This window comes from Equus caballus, chromosome 1 (genome assembly GCF_041296265.1).
Source record: "Equus caballus isolate H_3958 breed thoroughbred chromosome 1, TB-T2T, whole genome shotgun sequence".
NCBI lineage: Eukaryota > Metazoa > Chordata > Mammalia > Perissodactyla > Equidae > Equus > Equus caballus.
In genome coordinates, this window is record NC_091684.1 from 30,243,173 (window position 1) to 30,257,251 (window position 14,079).

Sequence of the window (14,079 nt, forward strand, 5' to 3'; positions counted from 1 at the left end):
AATCTGGCCATCTAGAATAGAAAGGCATATGTGTCAAGGCAAAAGGAAAGAATCTATCTTTATCCTATTTTGTTTAAGTTTGTTAGCATGATTTATAAGTTTTAAATAGTTAAGCACAGTGTGTGGGCCTTCATTTGTTCTCTTGCCATAGCTCTGCAAATGTTAAGGGCAAACCTGTTGAAAATCCTCCCAGTAACTTTTGTTCCCATCTTAGCACTTTTAAAAAAGAAATTAGGAAACTGTGGACCTGTCTCTGGAGCTGTCCGTGTCTTTCATGGCAATATTTTGAACGGCTTGTAAGCATTTCGTAAGCCAAGTTGGCACAAGAATAATTCAGCTATGGGAAAAGCCAAACGTTCCAAGCAGCCACTTTAGAGAACCCAAAGGTCAGTGACTGGAGATGACATGACCCTGTTAGAGCCACAGCTCCCTCTAACAGTTCAGGGTGAGCAGGTCACTGTCTTAACTATTCCGATTGACCCTAACTGCTCTGGTTGTATGTGACCTTTGAAATGATTTACCGTGTTCTACAACAACAAAGATATCATGTTCACTTTACTGGAGATTCATATTTTCAAACCGGCCCAAGTTTGTATTTTTGTAAAAAGTTTGAATTTGAAACTACTCTGATTCTCTCTCTCTCCTTTCCTTCTCTCCTTTCTTCCTGCCTTCCTTCCTGAAAACAGGGTACATATTTGTTCCCAGAAAAAGAAAGTTGCTGAGAATTTCTTTTGTCCTGGAAGGTAAACAAGCTTTTTTTTTTTTTTTTTTGAGGAGGAGGATTAGCCCTGAGCTAACATCTGCTGCCTATCCTCCTCTTTTTTGCTGAGGAAGACTGGCCCTGAGCTAACATCTGTGCCCATCTTCCTCTACTTTTTTTTTTTTATATGTGGGACGCCTACCACAGCATGGCTTGCCAAGCGGTGCCATGTCCGCACCCAGGATTCAAACTGATGAACCCAGGGCCGCCGAAGCAGAACATGTGAACTTAACTGCTGTGCCAACAGGCCGGCCCAAACAAGCTTTTCATAGGGAGGAAAGTAGACTAACTTATGGACCTGGAGTCCATGACTTTGACTTTTCATCCCATTTCCAAAAGAGTCCCCTCATGTGCTCTTAAGCAAGTTCTGGAGCTTCTTCATGCCTCTTTTTCTTAATCTTTAGCTACAACAGAGCTGATACTTCTCTCATACTGCCCAGAGGAGGTGAGCATCTGCATTAACTGAATAAGGAAAGAAAAGTACAAAACGTCATGTGAATATGTTTTATTCATAAGAAATCTTATGAAAGCAGAGTACAGCGAAGAAAGAACTATTGGTCACAGAGGGTATTTTTTTCTAGGCACACCCACATACTGACAACAATCTCAGCCAGTTGTGTTTTCTCTGATTACAAAGAGGTAACAGACAAAAAACTCTGGCTGCACCAGAGTCCCACTTCACATAAAAGAGACATTTTTGGAGGCAAGACTCATGGGTAGCAAGACTGAGGGGTAGTCACAAGGACAAAGGTCCCTTCCAGCTGTAAGAGTCTAGAAGTTTAATTTTTTTGAGAGTTTGAGCATAGGGATGCTCAGCTGAACAGGAGAAGCACTCCACTTATCTATGTTAGTTTCAAAATTCTGGCAAAGGCCAGTTTGTCTGAGATTGAATTTTACACTTTACCTTAATCTAGGCTTAAGTCGGTTGCTGCTGCACAGGATTGCAAGTATAGGATTTTAAAAAATTTATTAGCTTTGGTGGATGAATACAAAAGATGGGAAGGTGTACCTTTTACTGACATTGAGAAAAGCTTGACCAACACCTTTTCCTTTTATTGAATGTCTCATTCAATTACCAGGCTAGGGAGAGGGAAGTATAGATTTTGAAAGCCAAAGACAATTGACGATCAGCCCTTCAGTGTTACATCAAGAACAGGGCTATGAGCCGTCCAGTGTCTATTTCCTTCCAGACAAAAGGTGGAAAGGGACGCATACACTGAAAGCTGACAGAGGAGTTTATGTCGCACAAAATGGAAAGGGAGAATTACTGACAGAAGGAGCAGAGGCAGCTGCCATTCATTCCTGCCCTAAGTAGTCATTCTGCCCCCTGGCTGGCACCAGCCTATCACCACAGAATCTTAGAGCCTACACCTGGCTGGAGAGACTCACCATCCTCTTTATCTCACGCTGCATCCTTACAAAGTCCCTTAGTGAATAAAATGCTGTAAAGAGCTTCACTTTCTTCATACAAGTCCAGTAGCTGACAGAAGTGTTATACTCATCTTAAAGTCTGGAAACACACTCGTAGATTGTGTGTACTGGTTCCCCAGCCCCAGAGTGCAAAGAGCGAATTCCTGTGCGTTTCTTCCTGATTCTCGTGGTAACGAAATCATTGTAAAAATAGTTTTTTCTGTGATATGTTTAAAGAAAAATAAAAAATGCTGCAGTTGTTATTGCAGATGTCTTCATGAAAAGAATCTGTTTTTCCTAGAATCTCCCATCTTGGTCCTAAGACTGGATGCAAATGGAATTCCCCTTGTGAAGGAATCTAAAGATTCTTACTGTGATATGCGAGTGCTTGCCTCTTATCTTCCTCGATGAAAGAGCCTCATTTCCCAATGCAATTCTTTGTAAGGGCTCCTAGGGGAGACCTGTGAGTAGATTTTGACTCCAAATCCAGCTTTCACAGATATCTCCAAGCCACTAGTGTTGCTCAGGTGGCAACAAACAATCAGAGGGACATCTTTGGTATCTGCCCTAGCTCTCTGCCAACCTAAAATCTGGGAAAGTTGCAGATTCGTTTTTAACACAGAGGATTTATAAATCAATATGGAAGTATTTTCACCTCAGTTTCCACAGCTTTCTGATTTCAACTACGTACAAAAAGCTATGAAAAAAACTATTTCAAACACGTCTGTTAGTTAATAGCTAGTATGTATTTCTCACAAAATCCTGGAGCAGAGTCAAACTCTCTATTTCAACATGGAGTGGTGGCTCAGTTTGGAAAAGAAGGAAGAGGATTCATTACAGAGAGAGTCAAAAGCCAGCAGCTTCCAACCTAAATTGCTTCCAACATCATTGCCCCATTGTTATACCAAAGAGGTATGCAAGTATTTTTCATTCTGCTGATGGGCGCAGCGGCAATGAATTAATGTTGGCAAGATTGTTTGACATGAGAATGTAGAGTTTATTAAAGAAGCGAGAAACAGAAGACTAGAGAAAGCTCTCTTGATTGGCCAGATTTTACAATGTTACATAACATGGTTTTTGCACCAAGGGAATTGGGCAGGTGACTTTAAAGAGAGTTTGTTTGTTTTTAGGTCTTCCTCTTACTTTGACAATAGCAAAAAGCAGCCTGATTTATACTTAGAATGTTTGAAGCATCAGGCATCTGGGAGAACTGGAGCCAAATGTTGGAGCTCCTCCTCCTTTGTTTTAGTCTTTCATTCAGCAAGCATTTACTGAACACATAATGTGTGTCAGCAATATTCCAGGCTTTATGGGAGGTATAAAGATATCTAAGAGGGCAACACCTTCCACTAATGAGTTTATAATTTAGTAGAAGAGGTAAGATATACATATACAATTATCTACAATACAAGACAATGTAATACGGCTATAAGAAAAGTGCAAAGTACTTTCCTGGAGTGTTTGGGACGTTTTGTGGGGAGTTGGCCTTTGAGCTGGTCGTGAATAGGATGAGATCTTCCAAGCAGAGATAACTGCCTGGGTGAAAGCCTGGTCAAACTCCCTCCTCTGTGAAGTCCTCCCTAGCCCTCTCCCCACTCCTTTTCCTTCCCCTGTCCCAGATGGAGGCAGATTTGAGTGCTCCTTCTGCCTTACTGCATACTGTCATTGTACAGACTTCACTGTGACAATTATATTCTAATCGTTTGCAAGTCTGTCTCTCCAGGAAACTATAAAGTCCTTTAGGACAGGAGCCGTGTCTTTCATGTTTGTTTTCCTAACATTTGGCAGGGTTTCTGACATAGGGTACCTAATCAATAAATACCGAGGGAGAAGGGAAATCAATTACAGAATACATTTGGGGATCAGTGAGTACTACAATCTGGCTGGAATCAAAGAGCCATGAAGGAGAGCAGTGGGAATTAAAGCTACAAAAGCAGGTTGGAGAGTAGGTCCAACGCGATCAAGTGTTGGTGAGTAAGTGGAGTAACAGGAACTCTCCTATGCTGCTGGTGAGGCTGTAAGTGGGTGCAACCATTTTGGAGAACAATTTATCAACATCTAATAAAGTCAAAGATGCTCATATCTTGTGACCCATAAATTCCAATTCTAGAGAAACTCTTGCTCATGTATACAAAGAGACAGATATAGAATATTCATAGCAAATAATTGGAAACAAACTCAATGTCCATCAGCAGGAGAATGGATGAATAACAATAGATGTATCAATAATGAATAATGAATAACAATGATGTTAGTTATATATAATGAATAATAATGTATCACTATAGCTATATCAACATGGGTAGATATTATAGATATAATATTGAGTGGAGACAAAAACCTACGGCTGCAGGGGAATTCCTGTATTATCTTTTACATAAAGATTAAAATACTGTAAAATAGTACTATGTGTTGTTTAGGGGCGTATATATGCATATACAAATGCCTGGGCAGGATGAACACCAAATTCAGGACAGTAGGGAAGGAGATGTGATCAGGGAAGTTTATGAAAGGTGTTTGACTCTGCAGACCATGTGCCATTTGGTAAATTTGATACAGGGTGTATGGATGTTTTGTTGTGTTATTTTTAATGTAGTCCATATATCTTAAATATTGCATAAAACATTTTTTTAAAAGTTAACTGGACTCATATTATGGCAAGGCTGGAATATCATGCTAAGGAGTTTAGACATTGTTTGGTAGTTAACAGAGAACTCTTGCGGGCTCTGGCACAGGAAAACAGGAAAGAGATATCATCATAGGTTTGCTTCAAGTCAGCTTAGGCTAGATAGATCGAAAGACAAAATAGATTTCCTGTTGGTTCTTTCTCTGGAGAACCCATACTAACACACCTACTAAATAAAATGGGGTTTTATTTTCATGAGCTTAATTTGCTCACATTTCAGAAACTCTTCAATTTATTATCTGCTTTTGATGAATCATAAAATATTCTGAAATGCAACTCTGAGAGAGTGTCCTAAGAAGGCAGTGTGGTGTGCAGAAGGAGCTTGTTCTTGGGAGTCAGACTGACATGGATTGAATTCTGGCTGTGCCATTTATTAACAGTGTGACTTTACACAAGTCATTTAATCTTTGAGATTCAGGCTCCTTATTTGAAAATGGAACCAGTCACGTATGTCTCCTTGGGCTGTTGTGAGTATCAACAGGTCAAGCACCAGCATAGTGCTGGGCACATAAGTACTCACTTAAAGTTAGTTTCTTTGATTGTGGCCCTGAACAGAAGAACATTACTTGTCCATCTGGTGATGAAGCCAGCCTGCAAGAATGTGGGATGGGGCTTAATGAGTTGGTGAATGGGAATGGTAGGGTCAAACTAGCTTGCCTCAGTATACCCCAAAGTAAATCTAAAGTCCAGGATAAGTTGAATATGTTCTCTCTGACAAAAAAAAAGTGTGGGCTTTATCACTCATTTATCATTAAAAATGTCATGATAATACCATGATTTTCCTTATAATTTTAGTAATCTTAGAAGCTCATGGGTACTAGCTTCTGGAAAAGAATGAGGTCCAGCAATTTCCCATTATTCCCACACACAAATGGAGAAGTTGAGATCTGAGAATGGCATCTTACCCAAAAGAATATGGCAAGTCAGCACCAATGTTCAAATATCTCTCCAGGCACATAGGCAGCCAGTGATGTCAGGTTCTCTGTAGAGTTACATGCCAGGTGCAGTGGAGGTGTAAAATAAAGAGAAGACATTGGGCTACCTTCAATGGAAGAATAAAGAGAGGATAAAATTTGTGGAAAATATGTAGAAACACATCCCATTAGGAATATACATATTTATGATCGCAATTCCTTCAAGTCTTTGCTGAAATTTTACTTTCTCAATGCCAACTACCTTGATCACACTGTTGAATACTGCAGCCTAGCCCCCTGCTCATTACTTCTGATTTTCCATTTCCTGCTGCAATTTTTACCTTACCAATATAATATCTATGATATAGTCTACATATTTAGGTTTATTTTTTATTACCTCTCCCTCCACATACACACTAGAGTATAAACTCCATAAGTGTAAGGATATTCCGTTTTGTTCACTGATGTATCCCAAGTGTGTAAATGGAGGCTAACATATATATGAGGCACTCAACAAATATGTGCGGGATAAACAGGTTCTGAGAAATGACAGGAGAATTTCAAGATAAAGAAGACATTTTGAAGACATGCATTTGCTCCCTCCAGAAACCCTAGAAAAATAACAGTAAAGGGATTTTTAAAGAGACATAATCCCACAAGAACAAAAAGAATGGGAGAAGAGACCACAATAAGACTTTGGAAGCTGGAAAACAGATGGATGAGTGATAACTGCCTTAGTAGACTCTGGGAAGCTGAAGCTTAAGCAGGCAATGGGGATAGCCAAGAATCAATGCAATTTACACTGAAGACCACACAATGGCTCCAGATTTGGTGGAACCAGCTACCTTTTTGGAAGAGGGGGGATGAAGGTATGGCTTAGAAGAGGTTAATTGTTCTGTTGTGAGGAGATCCCCCCAACTCCAGGCAAAACACCAGAGGTTTACCCATTGGAAGGAGCAAAATCAGAGATCTCTTGGGGCCGGCCCTGTGGCCAAGTGGCTAAGTTCGCGCGCTCCATTTCAGCGGCCCAGGGTTTCACCATTTAGGATCCTGGGTGTGCACATGGCACTGCTCATCAAGCCATACTGTGGCAGCATCCCGCATAGCACAACCAGAAGGACCTGCAACTAGAATATACAACTATGTACTGGGAGGCTTTGGGAAGAAGAAAAAAGAAGAAGAAGAAAAGATTGGCAACAGATGTTAGCTCAGGTGCCAATCTTTAAAAAAAAAAAAAAAAAATCTCTTGACTGGGGAAAACCAGATTCAGTTAAAGGCAGAGTTATTGTATCAGTCCCGGTGCAGCCAGGAGATAGAAACTACCCAGTATTATACAAAAAAGTGGAGGTTAAGTAGAATATTTACATACTGAAAGTTAGACTCTTTAGAGAAGGTTAGACCTTTCCCTTTCAGCCTTTAAAATGCTGGCAGCCAGTCCTGAACTATTCAGGAAGGACACTGGAGGAAGCTTCTTTGCAGACTCTGACAGCCTAAAAGGAAAAACCTGTGATACTGATATTGCAAATGACTCAAAGAAACAATCTGGTTAGGTACACAGAGATCTCCTTACACTGAGTGTGTCCTATCACGTGCTCTGAGCCTCCAGTTGGCTTTTTGGTGCCTCACGATTAGACAAGAACAGACAACCAAGGATCATCAGTTATCTGTGGACACAAATCTGACAAAATAGAAAAGAGGAAAACAAAACCCCAACTTGGAGAACAGGACACTGTGCAGGGAGAAGATGAATATTCCCTCAAGCTATCACTAATATTCTTTTTTGTGTGTGTCTGAGGAAGCTTGGCCCTGAGCTAACATCTGTTGCCAATCTTCCTCTTTTTGCTTGAGGAAGATTGTCACTGAGCTAATGTCTGTGCCAATCTTCCTCTACCTTATGTGGTACGCCACCACAGTGTGGCTTGATGAGCAGTGCTAGGTCTGCGCCAGGATCCAAACCTGCAAACCCCAGGCAGCCGAAGCAAAGTGCGCAAACTTAACCACTACACCACAGGGCCAGCCCCTATCATTAATATTCTTAAAGGAAGAAGAGAAAATGGAGCAAGACAAGATGTAATAAAAAGGAAAATTCCAAAAAACCTTTTAGAAATTAAAGTATGATAACAGATCTTAAAAACTCACTAGAAGAGGCCAACCCCATGGCATAGCAGTTGGGTTTGGTGTGCTCCACTTCTGTGGCCTGGGTTTGCGTGTTCAGATCCCCGGAGCACATCTACACCACTTGTCAGCCACGCTGTGGCAGTAACCCACATACAAAGTAGAGGAAGAGTAGCACAGATGTTAGCTCAGGGCTAATCTTCCTCAGCAAAACAAAACCAAAAAAAACCTCAATAGAAGGTTTGTAAGATGAAGTTGAGAAAACTTCCTAGAAAATCAAGCAAAAGAAAAAGACATGGAAAATAAAAGACAAAGATTTCTAAAAATAGAGGATGAATTCTGGAGATGAGAGAGAGAGAGAACAAAAAATGGAGGGGAAGAAATAATACAAAAAAATTCTTAGAACTGAAGGACAGCATTTCCAGATTGAAAGAGTCCACCAAATGTCCTTGATACTGGATGAAAATGGATCCATACCAAAGCATATCATCATGAAATTTTAGAACGCTTAGGACAAAGAGAGAATAGCTTAAGAACACTCTTTTTCATAAGACTCATAGAGAATGGGCTTCTTCAAAACATGGAGAAACCAAGAAAGAGAAGCACAGCAGATCCGGAACAGGGAATCCAGCCTGGGAGACAAGAAAAGGGAATCTCTAGAACGATGCTGAAGAGAATTCCCAGCACAGAGCTATGGAGCAGGCTTAGAAAGCAACCAGTCCAGGCTGGAGCAGGTGAGAAGGCTCCAAGAGAGATTTCTTCGAGAAGATGAAATTGGTAGAACACCCAGTGTGACCGAATGTACTGAGAAGAGATGTAGACAGCTGGTGGGGAGACTGGGTTGAATTAATGATTACAACTCAGAAAGCTAAAAGAAAAAAAGACAATCATAGTTCCAGAGAAAACAAAAAGTTGTGCAAGAGAGAAATCATGGCTATATTACAGGGCTATGTGGAGCAATATTTACATAGTCACAGTAATATAAACACTGAATATTGCTATAAGCAAAAATTATAACACTACCATGTTAGCAGGCCAGGGAAAGTGAAGCATGCACATGCCCATGTGACTGAGTGAGCAGGTGGTGATGGTGATGAAGAAGATGAAATTTCATGGTGAGAGGTCAATAAATAATTGCAAAAATTTTTCTTTAATCAATACGTAGCCATATAAGCACATCATTTAGAAGTACAGAGGTAAATGTCAAAAGAGTCAGCAAAAAACGTTGAAAATAGTTCCCTCTGAGGAGCAGAATATGGTGTGGAGAGGTGGATGGGGTGTTGCTATTTTCAAACAAGTCTTATAAAACTATTTGACTCTTTAAAACTATTTACAAGTATAACTTAGGTATAAAATAAAAACAAAATTCAAAGAAACTCCAAGAGACTGTTCAAGTGAACAGAGCCCATTGGGACATTCCCCCACCCTCCTAATCTATTACACAACGTTGTCATATCATAGCTCATCAACCTCTCTCCCACACCACCACCACCTCCACACCCACACCAGGTTACTAAGAGAGGAAAGGGAGACACTGGTTGAGTCTGAGATCTGCTTTGCCGGGATCTTGTTAGGACCCCTGGGTCTTTAGTCCATTATCAGTAGATAACTTCTCCCTAGACGATTTAAAGGTTTTCTACTGTAGTTACAAATATCAAAACCAGTTAGGAGAGCCTAGTATATTTCCTCTTTCTTACATTTCACTGAATATCTTGACTCCAAAACCCTTGATTCTAAATGCACGTTCTACTCCTTTTTTCTCTAGGTTCTACTCTTTTAGAGGCAGGAATGGCCTCAGGGTCCATCTGCCTTTGGCAGGGACTCACACTTGCCAAGTCTTTAACTCTTGGGTAGCAGACTATTTGTGTCACCTTTTCACCTCACTGTGTTGATTTCACCAGGGATAAATGGCAGAGGTACTATTAGCTATGTACCTCTATGTATGCAGCTATGTATTCGCTGTTAACTGTTACCCTTAACCTACTAAATTCTAGAATATTTTCCCTTTCTCTTTCACTGGCTCTTCTCCTGGCTCTGACTCTAAGGCCGATCCATGACATAAATAAGGCAACTGTTTAGAGGACCCAGCCATGCTGGTAGATCAGGTGAGCTCATCCATTCATTGCACAGTACTCAGGAGAGAAGAAGGTCTCATTTTAGATTAGCTGAAAACAAAATAAAACATTTCACACTGTCCTTGGCTCTGACCTAGACAACACTCTTATCTGCGATAGAGAAGACATGCTTATCCTATTTTCAACTAAACAAAGCTAGAAGAGATATCTTGGAAGAAAGAATAGGGATTCAAAAAGCTCTCAGTAGCTTCCAAAGTTAGGATTAACAAGTAAATGAAATTTACCAGGGATACTTTTAAAGTTCCATGCTTCTGTTCAAAATATTAATTTCACAAATGTAGTATGTGGAAGATTTAGCTTAACAGTTCAAGTGAAAAAGGCTGTGAGTCTTGGCTAACCGCAAATTTAGTGAATTGACAGTGAGAAGCGTCTGGAGAGTGACTGCCAAAAAAAGTAAATTCTTCTCTTCCTGCCTCCCTGAGAACATAGGCAGGATTGTTCATGTTTTATCAATCAGTTCACCAATAAATATTTACTGAGGATCGCTATGTGTCTAGTACGAGGAAAGTGCTGTGACAGGTAGATTTCAAGAGTGATAAAAAACAAAATTCAACTGAGTCAATTTGAAGATCTAACTGGCTTTATTAAACAATTCCTGAATCTGGAAGCATCCCATCTAGTAAGCAGAGAGATACTCTGAGGAGTTATACAAAACAGGTTTTGAGCCAGCCCTGATGGTCTAGCGGTTAACATTGAGTGCGCCCGCTTCAGCAACCTGGGCTCGTTTCCCAGTCATGAGACCACACCACCCGTCTGTCAGTTGTCATGCTGTGGCAGCAGCTCACATAGAAGAACTAGAAGGACTTAAACTAGGATATACAACCATGCACTGGGGCTTTGGTGAAGAAAAAAAAAGAGGAAGATTGGCAACAGATGTTAGCTCAGGGCGAATCTTTCCCTGCAAAAAAGAAAAAAAAGCAGCAGCAGCAGCTAGTCACAAAGGACCACATAGAAAAACAAAAATAGAAGGCTTTTATAGGAAAGAGGGTGGGCAAGGAAGTTATTAGCAAGAGAAAAGAAAGACTTGTTTTGGGCCAGAACATCTTCTCGTTTGGGAGAAGTGAAGGGCAAGGGTTCTATCCTTCAGATGCCTCATCTGCCTCTGGGGGGTGGAGAGGGCCCACATGACGGATCACCTCATTGATACTGACCAGAAAGTTCCAGACTGGTTGACTAAGATTACATTTCTGGGGAAGGTCAAAACTGCAATTATGTCCTGGTTTGCTGTCGTGGGGGCAAATGACTCCATTTTGGGCCTATTTCTTTTTTTAACAATCAGAAGAACTCAAGTCTTAACAGACTGACAGACAACATATACATAGGAAATGATAACGGCAATGATAGCTTGTATTTGAATAGTGCTTTAATTTATCATGTCCAATCATTTATATCATCTCGTTGACTTTTAGCTGCCCTATGAGGTGGTAAATCAAATACAGTCACCATTTTAAAGATGAGAAACCAAGGCTCAGAGACGTAAATCTCTGATCTCAAACATTTTGCAGTCAGAGCCAGTGTAAATTCTTAAAATTATTAAAGTATCTCCCACCATATACAAAGACTGAATGCAATGGATCAAAGACCTAAGTGTAAGAGCTAAAACTATGAAACTCAGACAAAAATGTAAGTGTAAATCTTTGTGACCTTGTATCAGGCAACGATTTCTTAGGTCATCAAAAGCATAAAGAACAAAAGAAAAAAAATTAATTGGACTTCATTAAAATTAAAAAAATTGTGCTTCAAAAGATACTATCAAGAAAGTGAGAGGCCGGCCCCGTGGCCGAGTGGTTAAGTTCACGCGCTCCACTTCAGTGGCGCAGGGTTTTGCTGGTTCGGATCCTGGGCGTGGACATGGCACCGCTCATCAGGCCACGTTGAGGCGGCATCCCACATGCCACAACTAGAAGGACCCACAACTAAGAATATACAACTATGTACTGGGGGGTTTTGGGGAGAAAAAGGAAAAATAAAATTAAAAAAAAAAAAAGGCGGTGAGGTTTAATAACATTGATCACTAAAAAAAAGAAAGTGGAAAGACAACCCACACAATGAGAGAAATATTTGCAAATTATGTATCTGATAAGGGACTAGTATTCAGAGCACATAAAGAACTCTTGTAATTCAACAATTTTAAAAAATAATAATCCAATTTTAAAGTGGGTAAAGTATTTGAACAGACATTTCTCCAAAGAGGACATGCAAATAGCCAATAAGCACATGAAATGATGATGGCAGTTCTTCAAAGATTAAACGTAGAGGTACCATATGACCCAATAATTCTCCTAGACATATATCCAAGAGAATTGAAAGCATATGTACACACAAAAACTTATACATGAATGTTCATAGCAGTGTTACACACAAAAACTTATACATGAATGTTCATAGCAGTGTTATTCGCAATAGGCAAAAAAGTAGAAACAGGGGCCGTCCCGGTGGCCAAGTGAGTAAGCTCCCGCTCTCCGCTTTGGCAGCCCACTGTTTCATCAGCTTGGATCCTGGTCGTGGACCTAGCATGGCTCATCAAGCCATGCTGACACGGCGTCCCACATAGCAGAACTAGAAGGACCTACAACTAGAATATACAACATTGTACTGGGAGCTTTGGGGAGAAGAAGGAAAACAAAAAGAGATTGGCAACAGTTGTTAGCTCAGGGCCAATCTTTAAAAAAAAAAAGTAGAAACAACCCAAATATCCATCAACTGACAAATGGATAAATAAAATGGGGTATATCCATATAATGGAACCTTATTCAGCAATAAAAAGAATGAAGTACTGATATATGGATGAATTTTGAAAACATTATGCTAACTGAAAGAAGCCAGTCACAAAGGACTGCATACTGTATGAATCCATTTCTATGGATTGTCCCGAACAGAGAAATCTATAGAAAGAGACAGTAAAATAGGGAGTGGTCGCCTAGGACTGGGGCAGGTGATAGGGAGGCGTCATTGAGAGGATACGAGGAATGATTGCTTGTGGGGAGGGGATTCTTTTCCGGTGATGAAAATGTTCTAAAATTGATTGTGATGATGGTTACACGATTCCGAATGTGCTAAAAACCATGGAACTGTACAGTTTATATGGGTGAACTTTATGGTATGTGAATTATATCTCAATAAAGCTGTTATAAAAAGATTGAGGACCCTGAAGAGTTTTTGTTTATGTGGGTTATATCTATTAAACACTCACCGTATTAGAAATTAAAACATAGTTTTAAATATTTATTAATTTTTGAAATAAGAACAATAAACCTATTAGATGTTAACATAAACAAATAACATAAATTTTTATGAAAAATAACTATATTTTTTCCAAAACAAAAAAATATTTAGGGGGAGTAGTGGTATTGTGTTACATTTTTACTAAACTCTTTAATGTCTCACTTAATAGAAGATAGCCGGACACTCATGTTGGTTGCCATATGTGGTTTGGTTGAAGTATATGAAGAAAATCTAATATTACACAGATATTTGGTAGCAAAAGGGAGGAGTATTTTAATAGCCTTTTTAAAGAGAATTCTGGCTGTTCTTCTTTGATACTACACTAAAACTCAACAAGTAATCATTTCTGAAAGGTTAATTGTGATGTGGAATCTGAAACGACATCAGTAAACTTTTTGTTTCATTATATGAAACAAAAGTTTCTAATGTACTGTTACATTAGAATCCTTGGTCTGTCTTGCATTTTGAAAGCACCTTTCATCCATGCATGATTTTGTAACACTGTGTGTTTGTCATTTGGAAAGTATTGGTTCACTGAATTATGCAAATCTTCCAAAGGGTTGACACATTTCATTCTACAATATAAAAAAAAAAACACATTTGTTAATATCACCACTGATTTCATCAGATGAGTCTTTAATTACCAGGAAGCTGTCAAACTCAGTGCCACATGCAGGGTTTCCAAAATTCAACTTTTTTTCTTGAAAGCTCAAATTTTATCGTTGGAACAAATATTGCAAGTTGGAAGTAACAATCTCACTTCACTAATGTTTGAGCAAATGTGTGCCAAATACTCAACTCTAAATATCCATAGTTGGTCAGTCATTCTTTCAG